Source organism: Dendrobates tinctorius, unplaced genomic scaffold (assembly GCF_039654945.1).
Source record: "Dendrobates tinctorius isolate UK_male_01 unplaced genomic scaffold, ASM3965494v1 ptg000022l, whole genome shotgun sequence".
Lineage (NCBI taxonomy): Eukaryota > Metazoa > Chordata > Amphibia > Anura > Dendrobatidae > Dendrobates > Dendrobates tinctorius.
Genome location: NW_027361690.1, coordinates 16,107,491 through 16,115,051, shown reverse-complemented (window position 1 = coordinate 16,115,051; position 7,561 = coordinate 16,107,491). Strand labels below are relative to the sequence as shown.

Here is a 7,561-nt window from a genome sequence, read left to right as displayed (position 1 = left end):
CAAGACGTAGGTGCAAGGTAACTTCATTAGAATAACTCAGGATCACATACAGTGTAAACAAGCAAAACGTGCAAGGTGGGCACGCCAAGGTCCATAGCATGGTACGTGTCAGGTGGCACGCCTAGGTACGGGTAACGGCACAATGGCATCGGACTCCGGACTGCTGGCAACGATCAACATCATCAAGGCATCAGGCTGCGGACATCAGCTCCGGACGTCAGGCCGCAGTCATCCAGCTCATGATCTCTGGCAGCGATCGGCAGGTTCCGGGCATCCGGCAGGCAAACCAGGTTCCAGGCAAGGAGGCACGACAGATATCCAGGCATGGTGCGTGTTAGGGAACACGCCGAGGTCCAAGGCTAGGTGCGTGTGTAGGGGACACGCCAGGGTTCAAGGCTAGGTGCGTGTGTAGGGGACACGCCAGGGTTCAAGGCTAGGTGCGTGTGTAGGGGACACGCCAGGGTTCAAGACTAGGTGGGTGTGTAGGGGACACGCCAGGGTTCACAAAACGAGACAGAGTCCTGAGCGTGCCAAGGGCACGGCAGGGTCAGGCGAGGGAGAGTCCTGCGCGTGCAGAGAGGCACGCCAGGAACAGGGTTCAAGGACCAGGCAAGACAGGGATCAGAGCAGAGCAAAGTTAACAAAGAGTTGTGCAAGAGTAGCACGAAAAGGCACAGTGCAAGAACCAGCGTGAGTGCAAGGGAGCACGGAGACCACGGCTGGGAGCGCCGGCAGGTGGTACTGACAATGGCAGTTGCAGGCGGGCACGACTAGAGGCGGCACCGCCGCGGGGCCACGCAGCCAGACCACTGTAGTACTGGACGGGGCACAGCTGAGGCACACAGGCGAGCACGGCTAGAGGCGGCATGGCTGAGGCACACCAGGCAGGCACAGTCGACCAGGCACGTGCACTGAGCCACAAGGCAGGGCTAGGCAAAGACACAGGACAGAGACACGTACAGACAGTACGGCAAAACCTAGTGCGAAAAGTGCAAGGGCGCACGAAACATCAGGGACAATACAAAGAACAAGGCAGAGACCTGCGCATGCAAAGAGCATGCCAGGGACAGTCTAGCAGCGGAGCGTAGGCCGAAGCCCAGAGCCGGGCCAAGGAAGGACCTTGGGACTAGACAGAGCGAGGCCTGCACGTGTAGAGACACGCCAGGGACAGGGTACACAGGCGAGGCAGAGTCCTGCGCGTGCAGAGAGGCACGCCAGAGACAGGTGAGGCAGAGTCCTGCGCGTGCAGAGAGGCACGCCAGAGACAGGCGAGGCAGAGTCCTGCGCGTGCAGAGAGGCACGCCAGAGACAGGTGAGGCAGAGTCCTGCGCGTGCAGAGAGGCACGCCAGGGACAGGCGAGGCAGAGTCCTGCGCGTGCAGAGAGGCACGCCAGGGACAGGCGAGGCAGAGTCCTGCGCGTGCAGAGAGGCACGCCAGAGACAGGCAAGGCAGAGTCCTGCGCGTGCAGAGAGGCACGCCAGGGACAGAGACATGCAACAGAAGCAGACAAGGACTACAAGGCAAAGCAGAGCAGGGACAGAACATGGCACGAAGGACAACACAAGACATGGCACAAGACAAGAGATGGAATACGAGCACGGAGCGTGTGCAGAGATGCACGACAGAGCAGAGTGCAAGGGCACAGAATAGAGGGAGCGCCCCACAGACCAAGCAGCCATGCAGGGACACCACACAATACTCAGGCCCTGAGCATAGGAAGGGGCGGCCTGATATAGGGCATAGCACCTCCTCTTCCAGGTCAGGACCAGGGAAGCACTTCCGGGTTCAGATCCACAGGATACAGAGCGTAGTCACATGATCGGAGATCCAGACATGACGAGACGACTGCAGAATCAGTGCTGAAACCTAGACAGGTCACATGATCAGAGTTCCAGACATGACGAGCTGATTACCGAACCAGACAGTGCAGGATCTTTAGGAAACGTCACATGATCAGCATTCCAGACATGAGACAAAACAGACATGGCGGACATGACAGTACCCCCCTCCTAAGGCCCCCTCTTACCGGGGCTGGAAAGAAGAAAAAAAAAAATTCCTCGGCAGAATCCAGAGTTAGTACAAACCACTCCAACAACGTTGATCCGACATCTGAGACGGACACCTGCACCGGTCAAGACACAGGAGCCGCGGACGAGACACGGGGATCCAGTGGGGAGGACTGCGGGTAGACAAGCAAGTCTTACTCTGGCTGCCATCATTTCCAAACAAGTTCAGAGGTCAAGGGCCGGGTCTGATTTAAATCAGAAGAGTGGCCGGGGTACCGCTATTTTCAAGCGAGTTCAGGAGACAGGGCAGATTCTTCATCAGACTCTACAACAGACGGGTAGCCGAGGTACCAGCGGAGTCCATGGCCTGAGTATTCCTGCTGAGCACATTTTTTGAGTGGACCCTCTGGGTCATGGCACCCACCCACCGAGGGCGAGCTTACCTTGTGAGAATCCACCCCCTATACAGGGAGTGTCAGGGGCAAGACCAAGGTGGTGAGCCACCATGACTGCTGGGACCAGACGGCCGGCTCAGGGGACACTAGACGAGTGTCTGATGACAAGGACGAGCAGGAAGCAAGACGAGACAAGACGTAGGTGCAAGGTAACTTCATTAGAATAACTCAGGATCACATACAGTGTAAACAAGCAAAACGTGCAAGGTGGGCACGCCAAGGTCCATAGCATGGTACGTGTCAGGTGGCACGCCTAGGTACGGGTAACGGCACAATGGCATCGGACTCCGGACTGCTGGCAACGATCAACATCATCAAGGCATCAGGCTGCGGACATCAGCTCCGGACGTCAGGCCGCAGTCATCCAGCTCATGATCTCTGGCAGCGATCGGCAGGTTCCGGGCATCTGGCAGGCAAACCAGTTTCCAGGCAAGGAGGCACGACAGATATCCAGGCATGGTGCGTGTTAGGGAACACGCCGAGGTCCAAGGCTAGGTGCAAGGCAAGGTGCGTGTGTAGGGGACACGCCAGGGTTCAAGGCTAGGTGCGTGTGTAGGGGACACGCCAGGGTTCAAGACTAGGTGCGTGTGTAGGGGACACGCCAGGGTTCACAAAACGAGACAGAGTCCTGAGCGTGCCAAGGGCACGCCAGGGTCAGGCGAGGCAGAGTCCTGCGCGTGCAGAGAGGCACGCCAGGAACAGGGTTCAAGGACCAGGCAAGACAGGGATCAGAGCAGAGCAAAGTTAAAGAGTTGTGCAAGAGTAGCACGAAAAGGCACAGTGCAAGAACCAGCGTGAGTGCAAGGGAGCACGGAGACCACGGCTGGGAGCGCTGGCAGGTGGTACTGACAATGGCAGTTGCAGGCGGGCAAAACTAGAGGCGGCACCGCCGCGGGGCCATGCAGCCAGACCACTGTAGTACTGGACGGGGCACGGCTGAGGCACACAGGCGAGCACGGCTAGAGGCGGCATGGCTGAGGCACACCAGGCAGACACAGACGACCAGGCACGTGCACAGAGCCACAAGGCAGGGCTAGGCAAAGACACAGGACAGAGACACGTACAGACAGTATGGCAAAGCCTAGTGCGAAAAGTGCAAGGGCGCACGAAACATCAGGGACAATACAAAGAACAAGGCAGAGACCTGCGCATGCAAAGAGCATGCCAGGGACAGTCTAGCAGCGGAGGGTAGGCCGAAGCCCAGAGCCGGGCCAAGGAAGGACCTTGGGACTAGACAGAGCGAGGCCTGCACGTGTAGAGACACGCCAGGGACAGGGTACACAGGCGAGGCAGAGTCCTGCGTGTGCAGAGAGGCACGCCAGGGACAGGCGAAGCAGAGTCCTGCGCGTGCAGAGAGGCACGCCAGAGACAGGCGAGGCAGAGTCCTGCGCGTGCAGAGAGGCACGCCAGGGACAGGCTAGGCAGAGTCCTGCGCGTGCAGAGAGGCACGCCAGGGACAGGCTAGGCAGAGTCCTGCGCGTGCAGAGAGGCACGCCAGGGACAGGCGAGGCAGAGTCCTGCGCGTGCAGAGAGGCACGCCAGGGACAGGCGAGGCAGAGTCCTGCGCGTGCAGAGAGGCACGCCAGGGACAGGCGAGGCAGAGTCCTGCGCGTGCAGAGAGGCACGCCAGAGACAGGCAAGGCAGAGTCCTGCGCGTGCAGAGAGGCACGCCAGGGACAGAGACACGGAACAGAAGCAGACAAGGACTACAAGGCAAAGCAGAGCAGGGACAGAACATGGCACGAAGGACAACACAAGACATGGCACAAGACAAGAGACGGAATACGAGCACGGAGCGTGTGCAGAGATGCACGACAGAGCAGAGTGCAAGGGCACAGAATAGAGGGAGCGCCCCACAGACCAAGCAGCCATGCAGGGACACCACACAATACTCAGGCCCTGAGCATAGGAAGGGGCGGCCTGATATAGGGCATAGCACCTCCTCTTCCAGGTCAGGACCAGGGAAGCACTTCCGGGTTCAGATCCACAGGATACAGAGCGTAGTCACATGATCGGAGATCCAGACATGACGAGACGACTGCAGAATCAGTGCTGAAACATAGACAGGTCACATGATCAGAGTTCCAGACATGACGAGCTGATTACCGAACCAGACAGTGCAGGATCTTTAGGAAACGTCACATGATCAGCATTCCAGACATGACGAGATGATTGCAGAACCAGACAGTGCAGGATCCAGGCAGGGACACATGATCAGGGACTCCTAGACATGATGAGAAGATCACAGAAGGCAGAGCAGAAACGCAGGCATCCTGCAGCTCAGACATGAGGTGAGTGTGCACACTGCTCTAGTGAACATGCAGGACAGCAGACAAGATATGCACATCGCTCCAGGAGTTCTTGAGACAAAACAGACATGACAAACATGGCGGACATGACACATTTTCTCCGGAGATGGGATATATCACCCCGAAATTGAACACATGGTATTAAATATAACTGAGGAAGTAAGAAAGAACTGACACTCCATTGAAGTAGGACTTCACACTAAATGTTACGGGCTGGTGGAACGTACCAAATAATAAAGAAGGTAAAAGGTACGTTCCCAGCCCAGGGTCTACCATGCAGAGATGGTAACTGCTGCTTGGTAATGGCGGACATTATATGGCGGTACAATAGAGGAACACATGGGATTATGACTCAAATGCCATAGCCTGTTTATGCTCACAGAGCTCGGCAATATGAGCACTGGTGTATAGACACAGAACTCTACCCCTGAGACACTGGGTTAGAGTCCCTCTGATCACACTAGTGCTCGGCACCGCAACTGTGGTGCCAGGAAGAACCTAAATTAATATATAAAGCACACTATGTGCGAACTGCACCGCTCTGGCGGACGCCACTAACCACCCGGACAAGGGAGGAAAGCGCTAGACTTGCGCACGGTGTCGCACTGGCGGATACAGCTGCTAGATGTGATACTAAAGGTGCCCGGTGCTGGACAGCACTATATGGCGCTGAGTGAGGTGCTGAGATGTGGAAGCACCGTGGCGCAGACCAAGCCACTAGTAGGTGCTGACTCTAACTCTATAACCCTATAACATGCATATCCAAGGGAGGGGAGTCTTAAAGAGTCAGTCACCAGTTTCATGCAACCATCATCACTCACACAAAATACAATTAGAGTCTATACTAGTGCATGGTCGAGTGGCCATGTGAACCTTTTATAGCAGTGTCCTTCCGGGACCTTCCTGACGGTCCAATCCGAGCTGGAGAAGCACCTGAGCATGTGACCTCCAATCTCCAATGAGAGATCATTCCACGGGCATGCTCAGTGGACCAAAAGGAGGACTTAGTCCTGGAATAGCTCGCTGCTGACCAGCATGCGTTGCTATAGCTGGACCAGAGGTGGTAGCAGCAACCAAACCCACAATGCTAGTCTGGGCAGAGCGCTGGGATCAACGAGTCTGCTGAGCAGCCTCCTCTGTGGCTGGAAAGGAATGGGAAACCGCTGAAGGCAAGGCTCGGGATTCCTGCTGTGCAGCGACAGGAACATGACGCCTAACACTAAACATATGTGACTAATTATATCTGGGAAAGAGAGGAACTAATTATAACTGGGGAAGTGAAAGGGAGCTGACACTTCAACCTCAATTAAAGTAGGAGTCTCCTGCAGTGACCCAGGTAATTACCACAGGAGATTGACTCTGCAAGCCAGCCATCAGAATGGAGATTCATTTACACAGAGGTGGGAAAGTATACTTCCCAGGCAAGAGCTTCTTCTGATCAAAGCACTGTTCTGAGACTTTTTGAAGCCAGAAGTTAGCGATGAATATTGGGGTTTGCATCGATCGAATATTTATTGGAGATATATTTTCTGAGTCAAAGAGAAGGGATGAACATAATGCATTCACTCTCATCACCATAATGGCAAACTCCTCCAACTCCACTGATGGATGGTGCTATCCATGTCATATTTCATTTATATGGAAAGGTAAAATTACAATAGGAAACATGACTACCACCTGGGACCTTCAGGGGCAAATATATCCTGAAATTTAGGGATCTCATAAAATTCTAACAGACTTAGCACTTCACACAGCCAGCCCCCTATGAACTTATCAAGGGGAGGTATGTAGGTGTAACCTTAATCTAATAAAAATGAGAGTTTGTGTGTCTATCATTGTTCTTTTTGGAACCCATTGTTCACTCGGAGTGTTCCATTTTCCTAATTGGAGCACCTCTTTCCTTCATAAAGTTACGAGCCATTCCTACAACATAAGGTTTAGTACTTCTCTTTCGTTATTCCTTTTTATAGCATGTAATTGTATGTACCGTATTGTTTTGTACCCATTTTGTATCATCGTTATATACTTTGTATAAACACTGCCTACCTTTGCAGATTAAATCTATAAAATTGAATAGCTCTATTCCTCTTACTCTGTAAACTGCACCCCTGAAGCCATATGCTACCTGTAACAGGTGTCTAAATAATTAATGGTGGCAGCTACAGTGGGGAAAAAGTATTTAGTCAGCCCCAAATTGTTCTCCCACTTAAAAAGATGAGAGGCCTGTAATTGACATCATAGTTTGACCACAACTATGAGAGACAAAATGAGAAAAAAAATTCAGAAAATCACCTTGTCTGATTTGGCAAAATTTCAATATTCAATATTCAATTCAATATTTTGTTATATATCCTTTGTTGACAATGACGGAGGTTAACCTTTTTCTGTAAGTCTTTGCAAGGTTGGCACACACTGTTGGTGGTATGTTGGCCCATTCCTCCATGCAGATCTCCTTTAGAGTAGTGATGTTTTGGGTCTGTCGCTGGGCAACACGGATTTTCACCTTCCTCCAAAGGTATTCTTTTGGGGTTGAGATCTGGAGACTGGCTAGGCCACTTCAGGACTTTTATATGCTTCTTACAAAGCCACTCCTTTATTGCCCTGGCAGTGTGCTTGGGATCATTATCATGCTGAAAAACCCATCCACGTTTCATCTTCAATGCCCTTGCTGATGAAAGGTTTGCACTCAAAATCTAATGATACATGGCCCATTTATTATTTCATGTACACGGATCAGTCGTCCTGGTCCCTTTGCAGAGAAACAGTCCCAAATCATGATGTTGCCACCCC

At 53.2% G+C, this 7,561-nt stretch overlaps 1 long non-coding RNA gene across 1 annotated transcript in view; it reads left to right on the top strand.

Annotated features, from left to right (window-relative positions):
- The first annotated feature begins 4,623 nt into the window (after positions 1-4,623).
- Positions 4,624-7,561, top strand: part of LOC141083947 (uncharacterized) — a 130,271-nt gene continuing 127,333 nt past the window's right edge. Inside the window, exon 1 of the long non-coding RNA XR_012230861.1 lies at positions 4,624-4,753. This is a non-coding gene — a long non-coding RNA (uncharacterized lncRNA). The remainder of the gene's footprint in view (positions 4,754-7,561) is intronic.